General features: G+C 29.8%; 2 long non-coding RNA genes across 2 annotated transcripts; both read right to left on the bottom strand.

Annotated features, from left to right (window-relative positions):
• Positions 1-10,546, bottom strand: LOC140918944 (uncharacterized). Its single transcript, XR_012161442.1, has 4 exons — positions 2,771-10,546; positions 2,607-2,679; positions 420-569; positions 1-341 (listed from the first exon to the last, which is right to left on the bottom strand). It is a non-coding gene; the product is annotated as an uncharacterized lncRNA (long non-coding RNA).
• Positions 10,547-13,428: 2,882 nt separating this feature from the next.
• Positions 13,429-14,909, bottom strand: LOC105852452 (uncharacterized). Its single transcript, XR_001144304.3, has 3 exons — positions 14,536-14,909; positions 14,062-14,118; positions 13,429-13,842 (listed from the first exon to the last, which is right to left on the bottom strand). It is a non-coding gene; the product is annotated as an uncharacterized lncRNA (long non-coding RNA).
• Between the last annotated feature and the right edge of the window lie 1,936 nt (positions 14,910-16,845).

Raw genomic sequence — 16,845 nt, 5'->3', positions numbered from 1 at the left:
TATTATATACTCTTTCTATTTTATTTTTATTCATATATTTTATAGTCACATAAACTGATTCGAAAAAAGAAAAACATAACATAAAAGGTAGGAAAACATGCCTGTAATGAAAGGAACAAGAGGAAGCACTATGCGTGTAATGAAAGGAACAAGAGGAAGCACTTGCAAACACATACTACATTAGCAAAATCCAGAATAAGGTGAGAGATTGAAGGGAAATAAAACCTGTGTAGAGTTGAAAAGATGTAGCCAAACTCCAATGCCTAATGACCCACCAAATCCTTGATTTATCGAGGCTATAAAGTCCAGGGTCTACAATCATTGGCTTCCCTCTCTTATTCCTGAAATAAAATAAAATTGGATATAAAAAAGATCATAATAAAGGTCAGAAAATCACGTGATGTAACAATTCCACTCACAGTTTCCAACCCAAGCGACTATTGTGTAGTATGAAATTGATATCCCTTGGCACCTTAGTTCATACCAATTTGAGTCAATCATTAACAAAATCAATCACCATAATCCAGGATCAGAGCCGCTACATTAAGAGTTTTTATGTTTCTGCAATGCTATAACAAATTGAAACTATAATTTTTGTGTTCTAAGAGCTACGATGGTGGAATCATAAACCATGGTAGAATTCTAATTGGAGTTATTTTGTTATATAAAAAAAATATTAATATCATCAATAAAAGAAAGAAAAGTTAGTAATATTTATTTTAAAACTATATCCCAACAAAAGTCACATAAAAAAAATATATATTTATAGTCACTAAAAGAGAGGTTGCATAGTCCCACATGGGAATCTTTGTCAGGTAAGTCAACTACAAATATACAAAGGTAAGTTGGCTTGGAGTAATCAATGAGTAAAGCTTTTATAGGGACTACTGTAAAATTTGTTAATAAACTTAGTGAATAATAGTTTCTAAGGCAGCTTAAAATGTCGCAGAATAATTGTCATTTTGATTATTTTACATACATTAAAAATATATATATATATAAAATATTAATTAGTTAGTTAAAAGATACGGTCGGAAGTTAAAAAATTAATATTGATTAATTATTTATGTGATGAAGGAAGTAGTTTTTACACTTATTTACTGTGCTATCTGAATGTTCAATTAACTAAGATCGTCCAATGCGTGGATTTCTAAGAATTATGTAAGAATTTATGCGAACCAGTACTTAACACTACAAGAAAAGAAGGAATTTGTGAGGGCTAAAAGCTCTCACAAAGGGCAAATAGCAGCCACAAATGGGCTATTTGTGGCGGCCTTAGACATCCACAAATAAGTTGGTCACAAACTTTTGTAAGGCTTTTGCAGCCACAAAGTTTGTAAAACACGTTGCCATTTGTGAGGCCTTTGCGGCCACAAATGGCTGCCTTTGTGAGGGCCTTTGCAGCCATAAAAACCCGCCTTTGTGAGGTCACAGGCCGCCACAAAGGACATACTGATTTTAAAAAATTCAGCCTTTGTGAGGGTTCAGGCCGCCACAAATACTTCCCTTTGTGAGGGTTTAGGCCGCCACAAAGGATCATCCATATTAAAAAATTAATATTTTGTGAGGGCTTAGGCCGCCGCAAAATATTAAGTATATTAAAAAATTAATTTTTTAAATTCAAAATTAATACTTTATTATAATATTATATAATAAATTAATATGAATATATATTGAAAATTTAAATTTAAATTACAATTAAATTAACATTTAAATTAAATTTAAAATATAATATCAATATAAAATAAATTTAATATATAATAAACTAATCTGAATATAAATTAAACATTTAAATTAAAAATATAATATTACAATTTAATTATCATTTAAATTAAATTTAAAATATAATATCAATATAAAATAAATTTAATATATAATAAACTAATCTGAATATAAATTAAACATTTAAATTAAAAATATAATATTACAATTTAATTATCATTTAAATTAAATTTAAAATATAATATTTAAATTATAATTATAATTAAAGATTAATTTAAATTAAAAATAAATTAAAATTAAATTTAAATTTAAAAATTAAAATATGTATTATATATAAAAATATAATTTAATAATAATTAAAGTAATTACTACCAACCCAAATAAATTAAAATCAATAAAGTAATATAGTTTTAAAAAAAATAGTTATATTAAAATCAATAAATTTTACTTTATATGTCAATTAGGGGAGCATTAATTAATTTGCAAACAATATAATAAATTAGTATCAAGACTAGTATAATTATATAAACCGAAATAAAATTTTAAATGATGTTTTTTTAATAATCAAGACTAACAAAAAATATCAAGACTAACAATCAATAAATTATATTAATATGTATCAAGACTTATAACCAAAAATAATAATATCATCAATTTTAATAATGTTTTTTAAAAAATAGTTATATTAAAATCAATAAGTTTTACATGTATTTGAAACTTTTATTTATCATATATTATGTTAACAACATAATTTCTATTTTTTTTTTATAAATAAATCTATAATAACACATATTACTAATCTATATTTTAAAAATAATATAAATATATTTATAATATCACATATATATTTACTAATCTAAATTTAAAATGTATAAAATACTAACTTGATGTCGGATAGTGTCTGGCTTGAAGCTTTCACGTGTAGAGCTTAGAACTCTTCGAAGTAATTAATAACCACTGTTAAAATAAAAATTCAATAATATTAATTACATAAATAACTTCAAATCAAAAATAAAAAAACTAAATATATAATATAATATAAACTTACCAAAATTGAAGCAACGTTGGAGGAATATTTTTTGTAGAGAGAAGGTGGAGAGAAAATTTAGAAGGGAGGTTTAAAGAGAAGTTAGAAGTGAAAAATGATGAGAGGAGTGAAATAATATATATAGGATTTGGTTGATCCTTTGTGGCGGGCAAAGCAGACAGGTATAAAATTTTGTGGCAGCCTGGGCGGCCAAAAAATGTCACGTAACTTTATTTTTTTGTGGCGGCCTTTGCAGCCACAAAATGCAAAGGCTCAGGCTTTTGTGGCGACCGCCACAAAGTGTAATGTCCCTTCAGGCATTTGTGGCGGCCTTTTTACCCTCACAAAATTTAGATTTTGTGGCTGTAAGTGATTTTGTGAGGGCTTAGGCAACCACAAAATCCACCTAAATTTTTAAACATTTGTGAGGGCTTTTTCAGCCACAAATAAAAGACCACTTTCAATTTTTGTATTTGTGAGGGCTTTTTCGGTCACTAATTTGTGAGGGTTTTTTTCGACCACAAAATATTTGTAAAATTGGCCACAAATTAAGGTTTTTCTTGTAGTGTAAATAGTACTGCGAATCGGTACTTGTGAAACAATTCACAGTTTTCTAGAGAAAGCAACAAATTATGTTACTATATCGGAACATTCCCAATTTAATCAAACATAGAATCATTAGTCACATATTCTTCCAAATCCTTATGTTATGCATTTGGAGCTTCATAATCCACGTGAATCAAATAGTAATTCCTAGGGTGATACAACACTCTCAGAAGCTTCACAACATCTCATTTGGATGCAAGATCAAGTATCATTCTAATTTATCATTTAGGACCATATAGACTCAAATATCAAGTTTTACATTTGATGTCATTGAGGTGCAACACTGTTGTCCTAATTTTACGAATTTAGGATCTCCAAGGCTCAAATATCAAATTTCATATCTAAAATCAACGAGGCAGAATACCATTATCTCAATTCATCAGATATAGGATCATTTATGCTCAAATATCATATTTGGCCACCACCACGGTCATTGAGGCATAAAACCATCATCCCAACTTATCTAATAGTTTGGGTAATTTAGGTTCTAGTATTATACTACACATCCAATATTGTCGAGACATAATATCATCATCCCAATTTATTAAATTTCATATTATTAAGGTTCAAAAGTAAAATTCACAATAAATGTCATATAAGAACAAAACCATCATCAAATTTTTCAAATGTAGACTCATTTAAGCTCAAATATCATATTTTGCATCTAATGCCATCGAGGCGCAACCTTGCCATTCTAATTTATCGATTATAGCACCATCTAACTCAAATATGAAAATTTTCATCCAACTTTATCAACACAATGCACCATCATCACAATTAATTGAATTTATGAGCATTTAGGCTCAAATCAATTTTGTATCCAAAGTCTTCAAGCCACAACACTGTCACCCTAATTTAGGAACATCTATGTTCAATTATCAATGTCGTCAAGGTACAATAACATCACTCTAATTTATCGAATTTAGGACCCTTTATACTCTAAATATTAAATTTTACATCTAAGGGACAATACCATCATCTCAAATTTTGGTTTTAAGATCACATGTTCATCAAGGTCCACCATCATCATCACAAGATCAAATTTCAAATCTAAGGTGATTGAAACACAATATCATCATCTTGATTTATCGAAGGCAATCTACTAGTCTCGAATATCAAATTTAACATCCATGGCTATTGAGGCATAATATTGTCAACTTAATTTATTGTATTTAGGGTCATCTAAACTCAAATGTCAAATTTTACATCCAAAATTATCAAAGCACAATTATGTCGTCCAAAGCAAGCTTGTCGTTGTCATTCAATACAAATAAATATTCATATTGAAGTTGCACTTAGAGTGTTTATTGCCATCCATACTATCCCAATTTTATATGAATAAATTATTCATATTGCAAACACATTTTGGGTCAAGAGAGTCATTCTCGTGGTTAAATTTAAGGACATCCAAACATACTATCCAAATTCATACATTTACAAAATCCGTATTGCAACGTCATATTTTGGGTCAAGAATCCACCATCTCATGATTAAACTTAAGGACATCCAAGCATACCATCACAATTTCATATGAATATAAAATTCATATACCAAGCCACATTTTGCGTCAAGAATCCATCCCGTGATTAATTTCAGGGTCGTCGTCAAACATGCTATCCCAATTTCATGTGAATAAAAACTCATTGCAAGCAATATTTTGGGTCAATAATCTATCTCGTGATTAACTTGAGGGTCATCCAAGCATACTATATCAATTTCATATGAATAAAAATTCATATTGCAAAATTTTTTGGGTTAATAATCCATCTCGTGATTAAATATAGAGTCATCCAAGCATATTATCTCAATTTCATATGAATATAAAACTCATATTGTAACCCACATTATGTGTCAAGAGTCTATCTTGTGAATAAATTTAAGGTGTCATCGAAGCCCACTATCTCAATTTCATATGTATAAAAAATCAGCCACACTTTTTTGTAAAAACTTCATTATGTGACTAAAATTAAGATCATCCAAGCATACTATCTCAATTTCATATAGATAAGAATTTCTTATTACAAGCTACATTTTAGTTCAAAAGTTCATCTCGTAACTAAATCTAAGGTCATCAAACATAATATTCCAATTTTATATGAATAAAAAATTCATGTTACAAGCCAATTTTATTTTGTTAAGACAACTACCAAATAAAAAAATTTGATCACCAACACCAAAACCACTAACTGGTCACATTAGTAACCAAATTTTATTCAATTTATCATGAATTCCCATGATGTCCTGCCCGCACACAACGCCTTGACAAGAAACACCCAAAAGTCCCACAAGCTCATCAAGCAGCATTTACCATTTTCACAAAGATGCTCTCCATAAGATCAAAGCTATCAAATTTTTACTCTTGATGAATAAACATTACCAACATATAGATTTCTAATGATACATTTGCATGCATAAAGAAGCATAGCCAACAAGGTGTAAAAAAGTAGGCTTATATTCTTCGTGTCACTTTATTACAAAGACAATAGAACATGGTAAAACTATATATAATTTGAAACATCTAAGTTCAATTATCAATGTCGTCAAAGTACAATACATCACTCTAATCTATCGAATTTAAGACCATTTATGCTCTAAATATTAAATTTTGCATCCAAGGGACAATACCAACGTCTCAATCTTTTACTTTAAGATCATATGTTCATCAAGGTCCAATATCACCATCACAAGATCAAATTTCAAATCTAAGGTGATTGAAACACAATATCATCATCTTCATTTATCGAAGGCAATCTACTAGTCTCAAATATCAAATTTAAAATCAATGGTTATTGAGGCACAATATTATCAACTCAATTTATTGTATTTCAGATCATCTAAGCTCAAATGTCAAATTTGACATCCAAAATCATCGAAGCACAATACTTTCTTCTAAAGGAAAGCTTGCCATTGTCTTTCAATACAAATAAATATTCATATTGAAGTTGCATTTAGAATTTATTGCCATCCATACTATCCCAATTTCATACGAATAAATTATTCATATTGCAAGACACGTTTTGGGTCAAGAGTCGTTCTCATGGTTAAATTTAAGGACATCCAAGCATACTGTTCAAATTCACATGATTACAAAATTCATATTGCAAAGCCACACTTTAGGTCAAGAATCCACCATCTATGATTAAATTTAGGGTCATCCAAGCATACCATCACAATTTCATATGAATATAAAATTCATATATCAAGCCACATTTTGGGTCTAGAATCCATCCCGTGATTAAATTCAGGGTCGTCCAAGCATGCTATCCCAATTTCATATGAATAAAAACTCATTGCAAGCGACATTTTTTGGTCAATCATCTATCTTCTGATTAACTTGAAGGTTATCCAAACATACTATACCAATTTCATATGAATAAAACTCATATTGCAAAATTTTTTTGAGGTCAATAATTCATCTCGTGATTAAATTTAGAGTCATCCAAACCTATTATCTCAATTTCATATAAATATAAAATTCATATTGCAAGCCACATTATGTGTCAAGAGTCTATCTTGTGAATAAATTTAGAGTGTCATTGAAGCTCACTATCCCAATTTCATATGTATAAAAACTATGTCACATGAAATTCACATGATTACAAAATTCATATTGCAAAGCCACACTTTAGGTCAAGAATCCACCATCTATGATTAAATTTAGGGTCATCCAAACATACCATCACAATTTCATATGAATATAAAATTCATATATCAAGCCACATTTTGGGTCTAGAATCCATCCCGTGATTAAACTCAGGGTCGTCCAAGCATGCTATCCCAATTTCATATGAATAAAAACTCATTGCAAGCGACATTTTTTTGTCAATCATCTATCTTGTGATTAACTTGAGGGTTATCCAAACATACTATACCAATTTCATATGAATAAAATTCATATTGCAAAATTTTTATGAGGTCAATAATCTATCTCGTGATTAAATTTAGAGTCATCCAAACCTATTATCTCAATTTCATATAAATATAAAATTCATATTGCAAGCCACATTATGTGTCAAGAGTCTATCTTGTGAATAAATTTAGAGTGTTATTGAGGCTCACTATCCCAATTTCATATGTATAAAAAGTATGTCACATGAAATTCACATGATTACAAAATTCATATTGCAAAACCACACTTTAGGTCAAGAATCCATCATCTATGATTAAATTTAGGGTCATCCAAGCATACCATCACAATTTCATATGAATATAAAATTCATATATCAAGCCACATTTTGGGTCTAGAATCCATCCCGTGATTAAACTCAGGGTTGTCCAAGCATGCTATCCCAATTTCATATGAATAAAAACTCATTGCAAGCGACATTTTTTGGTCAATCATCTATCTTGTGATTAATTTGAGGGTTATCCAAACATACTATACCAATTTCATATGAATAAAATTCATATTGCAAATTTTGTTTGAGGTCAATAATCCATCTCGAGATTAAATTTAGAGTCATCCAAACCTATTATCTCAATTTCATATAAATATAAAATTCATATTGCAAGCCACATTATGTGTCAAGAGTCTATCTTGTGAATAAATTTAGAGTGTCATTGAGGCTCACTATCCCAATTTCATATGTATAAAAACTATGTCACATGAAATTCACATGATTACAAAATTCATATTACAAAACCACACTTTAGGTCAAGAATCCACCATTTATGATTAAATTTAGGGTCATCCAAGCATACCATCACAATTTCATATGAATATAAAATTCATATATCAAGCCACATTTTGGGTCTAGAATCCATCCCGTGATTAAACTCAGGGTTGTCCAAGCATGCTATCCCAATTTCATATGAATAAAAACTCATTGCAAGCGACATTTTTTGGTCAATCATCTATCTTGTGATTAATTTGAGGGTTATCCAAACATACTATACCAATTTCATATGAATAAAATTCATATTGCAAATTTTGTTTGAGGTCAATAATCCATCTCGAGATTAAATTTAGAGTCATCCAAACCTATTATCTCAATTTCATATAAATATAAAATTCATATTGCAAGCCACATTATGTGTCAAGAGTCTATCTTGTGAATAAATTTAGAGTGTCATTGAGGCTCACTATCCCAATTTCATATGTATAAAAACTATGTCACATGAAATTCACATGATTACAAAATTCATATTACAAAACCACACTTTAGGTCAAGAATCCACCATTTATGATTAAATTTAGGGTCATCCAAGCATACCATCACAATTTCATATGAATATAAAATTCATATATCAAGCCACATTTTGGGTCTAGAATCCATCCCGTGATTAAATTCAGGGTTGTCCAAGCATGCTATCCCAATTTCATATGAATAAAAACTCATTGCAAGCGACATTTTTTGGTCAATCATCTATCTTGGGATTAACTTGAGGGTTATCCAAACATACTATACCAATTTCATATCAATAAAATTCATATTGCAAAATTTTTTTGAGGTCAATAATCCATCTCGGGATTAAATTTAGAGTCATCCAAACCTATTATCTCAATTTCATATAAATATAAAATTCATATTGCAAGCCACATTATGTGTCAAGAGTCTATCTTGTGAATAAATTTAGAGGGTCATTGAGGCTCGCTATCCCAATTTCACATGTATAAAAACTATGTCACATGAAATTCACATGATTACAAAATTCATATTGCAAAACCACACTTTAGGTCAAGAATCCACCATCTATGATTAAATTTAGGGTCATCCAAGCATACCATCACAATTTCATATGAATATATAATTCATATATCAAGCCACATTTTGGGTCTAGAATCCATCACATGATTAAATTCAGGGTTGTCCAAGCATGTTATCCCAATTTCATATGAATAAAAACTCATTGCAAGCGACATTTTTTGGTCAATAATCTATCTCGTGATTAACTTGAGGGTCATCCAAACATACTATACCAATTTCATATGAATAAAATTCATATTGCAAAATTTTTGGGGTCAATAATCTATCTCGTGATTACATTTAGAGTCATCCAAGCCTATTATCTCAATATCATATAAATATAAAATTCATATTGCAAGCCACACTATGTGCCAAGAGTCTATCTTGTGAATAAATTTAGACTGTCATCGAAGCCCACTATCCCAATTTTATATGTATAAAAAATATGCCACATTTTTTTGTCAAGGATTCATCCCGTGACTAAATTTAGAATCATCTGAACATCCTATCCCAATTTTATATGGATAAAAAATTAATATTACAAGCTATATTGTGCTTCAAAAATCCATCTCGTAACTAAATCTAAGGTCAGCCAAACATACTATCCCATTTTTTTTTATCAGTAACACCAAAACTACTAACATGTCACATACTTAACCAAATTTTATTCAATTTATCATGAATTCCCATGATGACCCGCCTGCACACAAGACCTTGACTAGGAACACCCCAACAGCCCCACAAGCTCATCAAGCAGCATTTTCCATTTTCACAAAGATGCTACCCATAAGAACAACAAAGCTATCAAATTTTTACTCCTGATGAATAAACACTACCAACATATAGATTTCAAATGATACAATTGCATGCATAAAAAAGCATAGCTAATAAGGTTAAAAAAGTAGGATTATATTCCTAAATGTCCTACCCGGTTTTATTTCTCATGTCACTTTATTACAAAGACAAGTAAAACATGATAAAACTATGTATAATTTGGAAGATTAATGCACATCAGACAAAAAAAAATTGGTGCTTACTTTCATTAGTAAAAGAACTTGATGCTCTACTTGATCTTGCATCTAAGAATTCTACCCCTTGCAAAATACATTCACATGAAATCAACTTGATATTTGTTGCTGGAGTAAAGTGTATAAAAATAGCTATATTATAAAGCAAATAGGTTCGAGATTAGTTGAATTGAACATCTAACATAATTTTTCATTTTCCAAATAGGTTCGAGATTTAATAAGATATCATAAAGCAAGCTATCAAATAACCAATTGCAGGAAATAAAAGAAGAAGAAAAAAAAGACTTTGAGAACAGAGAAAAATGGAAAGTCAATTTCAGATTCAAAGCACAGCAATAAAAAAACTTTGCAAACCAGTATGAAGCCCTAGCACCAATTCAGAATCCATCTCTTTTTGGTAATCTTTTTTTGCACCAATTCAAATTAGATTTCTAGGGTTTGAATAATCAAGATTTACCGAGTTGAACGTTCTTTGAAAAGATGTAGCCAAACTCCAATGCCTAATGACCCACCAAATCTTTGATTTATCGAGGCTATAAAGTCCAGGGTCTACAATCATTGGCTTCCCTCTCTTATTCCTGAAATAAAATAAAATTGGATATAAAAAAGTTCATAATAAAGGTCAGAAAATCAAGTGATGTAACAATTCCACTCACAGTTTCCAACCCAAGCGACTATTGTGTAGTATGAAATTGATATCCCTGGCACCTTAGTTCTTACCAATTTGAGTTAATCATTAACAAAATCAATCACCATAATCCAGGATCAGAGCCGCTACATTAAGAATTTTTATCTTTTTGCGATGCTATAACAAATTGAAACTATAATTTTTGTGTTCTAAGAGCAACGATGGTGGAATGATAAACCATGGTAGAATTCTAATTGGAGTTATTTTGTTATAAATATATATATGTTAATATCATCAATAAAAGAAAGAAAAGTTAGTAATATTTATTTTAAAAACTATATCCCAACAAAAGTCACAAAAAGAGAATATAAATATCTATAGTCACCAAAAGAGAGGTTGCATAGTCCCACATGGGAATTTTTGTCAACTATACAGGTAAGTTAGCTACAAATATACAAAGGTAAGTTGGCTTGGAGTAATCAATCAGTAAAGCTTTTATAGGGACTACTGTAAAATTTGTTAATAATTTTAGCGAATAATAATTTTTAAGGCAGTTTAAAATGTTGCAAAATAATTGTCATTTTAATTATTTTACATACATTAAAAAAATGTATAGATATAAGTAATATTAATTAGTTAGTTAAAGGATACGGGTGGAAGTTAAAAAAATAATTTTGTTTGTTTGTAAATTGATTAATTATTATGAGATGAAGGAAGTAGTTTTTATAGTTAGCTATTGTGCTATCTTAATGTTCAATTAACTAAGATCCTCCTATACGTGGATTTCTAAGAATTATGTAAGAATTTATGCGAACAAATACTTCAAAGTACTGTAAACCGATACCTGTGAAACAATTCACACTTCTCTAGAGAAAGCAACAAATTACATTACTATAACCGGAACATTCCCAACTTAACCAAACATAACATCATTAGTCACATATTCTTTCAAATCCTTATGTTCTGCATTGGAGCTTCATAATCCACGTGAATCAAATAGTAATTCCTAGGATGATATAACACTCTTAGGAGTTTCACAACATCTCCTTTGGATGCAATATAACATTCTCAAGAGCTTCACAACATCTCTTTTAGATGCAGGATCAAGTATCATTCTAATTTATCATTTAGGACCATATAGACTCAAATATCAAGTTTTACATTTAATGTCATTGAGGCGTAATACCGTTGTCCTAATTTTATAAATTTAGGATCTCCAAGGCTCAAATGTCAAATTTCATATCTAAGATCAACGAGACAGAATACCATTTTTTCAATTCATCAAATATAGGATCATTTATGCTCAAATATCATATTTCGCCTCCACGGTCATTGAGGTATAAAACCATCATCCCAATTTATCAAGTTTGGATAATTTAGGTTCAAATATTAAATTACGCATCCAATATTGTCGAGACATAATATCATCATCCTGATTTATTAAATTTCATATTATTATGGCTCAATAGTATAATCCACATCAATTGTCATATAAGAACAAAACCATCATCAAGTTTATCAAATGTAGACTTATTTAAGCTCAAATATCATATTTTGCATCTAATATGATCGAGGCGCAACCTTGCCATTCTAATTTATCAATTATAGGACCATTTAACTCAAATATCAAAATTTGCATCCAACTTTATCAACACAATGCACCATCATCACAATTAATTGAATTTACGAGCATTTAGACTCAAATCAATTTTGTATCCAAAGTTTTCAAGCCACAACACTCTCACCCTAATTTATTGAATTTAGGAACATCTAGGTTCAATTATCAATGTCATCAAGGTACAATAACATCACTCTAATTTATCGAATTTAAGACCATTTATGCTCTAAATATTAAATTTTGCATCCAAGGGACAATACCAACATCTCAATTTTTTACTTTAAGATCATATGTTCATCAAGGTCCAATGTCATCATCACAAGATCAAATTTCAAATCTAAGGTGATTGAAACACAATATCATCATCATCTTCATTTATCGAAGGCAATCTACTAGTCTCAAATATCAAATTTAACATCAATGGTTATCGAGGCACAATATTATCAACCCAATTTATTGTATTTAGGATCATCTAAGCTCAAATGTCAAATTTGACGTCCAAAATCATCGAAGCACGATACTCTCTTCTAAAGGCAAGCTTGCCATTGTCATTCAATACAAATAAATATTCATATTGAAGTTGCGTTTAGAGTTTATTGCCATCCATACTATCCCAATTTCATATGAATAAATTATTCATATTGCAAGACACATTTTAGATCAAGGGTCATTCTCATGGTTAAATTTAAGGACATCCAAGCATACTATTTAAATTTAGGGTCATCTAAGCATACCATCACAATTTGATATGAATATAAAATTCATATATCAAGCCACATTTTATGTCTAGAATCCATCCCGTGATTAAATCCAGGGCCGTCCAAGCATGCTATCCCAATTTCATATGAATAAAAACTCATTACAAGCAACATTTTTTGGTCAATAATCTATCTCGTGATTAACTTGAGGGTCATCCAAACCTACTATACCAATTTCATATGATTAACTTGAGGGTCATCCAAAAGTCATATTGCAAAATTTTTGGGGTCAAAATCTATCTCGTGATTACATTTAGAGTCACCCAAGCCTATTATCTCAATTTCATATAAATATAAAATTCATATTGCAAGCCACACTATGTGCCAAGAGTCTATCTTGAGAAAAATTTAGAGTGTCATCGAAGCCCACTATCCCAATTTTATATGTATAAAAACTATGTCACATTTTCTGTCAAGAATTCATCCCGTGACTAAATTTAGGATCATCTGAGCATCATATCCCAATTTTATATGGATAAAAAATTAATATTACAAGCTACATTGTGCTTCAAAAATCCATCTCGTAACTAAATCTAGGGTCAGCCAAACATACTATCCTATTTTTTTTATCAGCAACACCAAAACTACTAACATGTCACATACTTAACCAAATTTTATTCAATTTATCATGAATTCCCATGATGACCCTCCTGCACACAAGACCTTGACTAGGAACACCCCAACAGCCCCACAAGCTCATCAAGCAGCATTTTCCATTTTCACAAAGATGCTACCCATAAGAACAACAAAGCTATCAAATTTGTACTCCTGATGAATAAACACGACCAACATATAGATTTCAAATGATACAATTGCATGCATAAAACAGCATAACCAATAAGGTTAAAAAAGTAGGATTATATTCCTAAATGTCCTACCCAGTTTTATTTCTCATGTCACTTTATTACAAAGACAAGTAAAACATGATAAAACTATGTATAATTTGGAAGATTAATGCACATCAGACAAAAAAAAATTGGTGCTTACTTTCATTAGTAAAACAACTTGATGCTCTACTTGATCTTGCATCTAAGAATTCCACCCCTTGCAAAATACATTCACATGAAATCAACTTGATATTTGTTGCTGGTGTAAAGTGTATAAAAATAGCTATATTCTAAACCATAAATCAAGGGATCATGCAAATGAAGCACTCTACCTTGATTAGCTGAATTGAACATGTAACATCATTTTTCATTTTCCAAATAGGTTCGAGATTTAATAAGATATCATAAAGCAAGCTATCAAATAACCAATTGCAGGAAATAAAAGAAGAAGAAAAAAAAGACTTTGAGAACAGAGAAAAATGGAAAGTCAATTTCAGATTCAAAGCACAGCAATAAAAAAACTTTGCAAACCAGTATGAAGCCCTAGCACCAATTCAGAATCCATCTCTTTTTGGTAATCTTTTTTTGCACCAATTCAAATTAGATTTCTAGGGTTTGAATAATCAAGATTTACCGAGTTGAACGTTCTTGGTTGAATTTCAAGAACATGATGTCACCGTCGGAAACAAAACAGAGAAGAATTGCCTCCAAACGCCAAACAAATAGAAAGAATCTTGAAACCTGAATGCGAAACTTGAATTCAGAAAAAGAGACCAAGATAGTACGTAGTAAAGGTGAGAATTCGAATTCGGACCACCGATTCAACGATTCAGTGACTACAGATTCCTCCAAATTCACGTTAGTGCCTTTTTTCTCTCCCTCAAATAGAAACTTGAAACGTTAGTGCCTTTAATATTTTTTTAAAAACAAAGTATTAAATTTTATTTTGGTAAAAATTATTATATTTTATTGTAAGCTGAAATTTGGGTGAAAAAGATATTGGCTAGGCAATGGCAAAAATCTTGGTCATGCACTTAGAGCATCTACAACGGGAGTGAAAATGAGTTCGTCCGCCAGCGTGTAATTACTTAACTTCCTGTTTTTTGTGGGTTCACCGTTGGAGTTGTGCCAAGCTGTCATCACGGTACTGTCAGGAAGGAACGGTGCTTCATAGCAGTTACCTTTTTTTTTGTTTTTTTTTCTATCCACTTTCACAATTTAATAATAATATAATTATAACCGATACCTTTTATTAATTTATTAATAATAATAAATTTATCATTTTTTATTAATTTATAGCCGTTAACCTCTTTTTAATTTATTAAATAATAATAATTTTGTAATCATTAGCTTTTTTTTAGTTAATATACCACCGTTAGCCTTTTTTTTCTCCTTTAATTACGACGATTGTTAGCTCATTAATAGAAACAATTTGTTACTCATACTTTTTCTTCACAATTTTTGTTACAAAAGTTTATTAAAGTTTTTATTAACGTACTTTTTTATTTATTTTTTCATTTAAATTAATATTTTAAGTTATAATAAAATTAAATATTAATGTATAAATTAAAGTAATGGAATATAATATGATTTTTTAAAAGTTAAACCATAAAAATGAATGAGTTGATTTAGGGTGATGTGGCATGGTAGAACTTGAATCATGTTGAGTTCACCGTTGGAGTAGAAAATGAGTAAATTGCTTCAAGATGATGTGGCACAGTGGACCCCATCTAAAGAACTCATATTGAGTTCACCGCTGTAGATGCTCTAATGAGGCCTAATTTCAGCTAAACTCTTTCTTATGTTGTTTTACTCATGCCCAAATCACATACATTGTTTCAAGTTGGGCCACTATTTCTATTGTTTCAAGTTGGTTCAATATTTTACAAGGCCCAAACCCCATAATTTGAAATTTTAACATAATGCAATTAAACCATTCAATTCAATGTTTTTGAATTGAAAGAGAACCATGTCATCAAGTATCAATAGCTTTGATAGTGTTGAAACTTAAACTATCGAACCCAAACAAAACCACCCACATAATTTTGAATGATATCTAAATTAAACATGTAAAATGGTCATATTAATAAAATGAAAGCCAAATTAGATGAAGGTTGATCGGTTACTTCAAATTTAGTTCACTTGGCCTTGCACCTAGTAAGGGTGAAACATATTAAATTAAGGTTGAAACATATCAAACAAGCTCAAATAAAATGCATTTCCAACCTATGAAGGTTGATCGGTCACTTCAAATTTAGTTCACTTGACAAGAAAATTATAACAAATTAAACAAGCTGAAATAAAATGCATTTGCAACCTCCATTCAACAATTTAAAAAGCGATTAGTTTCTTTAAAAGTCAATGAAAACTCGCTTCAAGGAAATAAAATGCATTTCCAAACTCCCCTCACAAGACACTTCCAAGTTATTATTCATGGAAGAAATATAAAGAAATCTTACATTATTTGAAAGAATAACTTTATAAAGAATGATTAAAAAATGCTTATTAATCGTATATTTTTAATTTTTAAATTATTATAACAATATTAAAATTTGAAAAATTAATCCAAGTCTTCCAAAATTCTCTAAATTCCTATTTCAATATATTTTTTTAAGTCCCTTAAATTAGGGTCATTTTATATTATGAAAAAGAAAAAACTTATCAAATCCCTCTCGTATTATTGTATTAGGGCTATAATGTTACAAGTCTTATATAAGCAATATTACGGTCCAAATTTTGAAAAATAACGTGGAGGCAATAATATTTATCATGCTCGCTCGTCTCATGTTCACTCGTTACTATCTATGAGTCATAAATGTTTGAGATCTAATACTGTGTGATGCTACTATGATCTGCCTTGTGTTTTCAAAACTATTGGATTACAAATTGATGGCCGAAATTCATTAATATATCAAACTGTGTGAATTCATAAATGCAATGAATC

The sequence above is a fragment of the Cicer arietinum genome, chromosome 7 (genome assembly GCF_000331145.2).
Source record: "Cicer arietinum cultivar CDC Frontier isolate Library 1 chromosome 7, Cicar.CDCFrontier_v2.0, whole genome shotgun sequence".
Classification (NCBI taxonomy): domain Eukaryota; kingdom Viridiplantae; phylum Streptophyta; class Magnoliopsida; order Fabales; family Fabaceae; genus Cicer; species Cicer arietinum.
The sequence above is the reverse complement of the archived record's forward strand: the minus strand, read 5'-3'. Positions and strand labels throughout refer to the sequence as shown.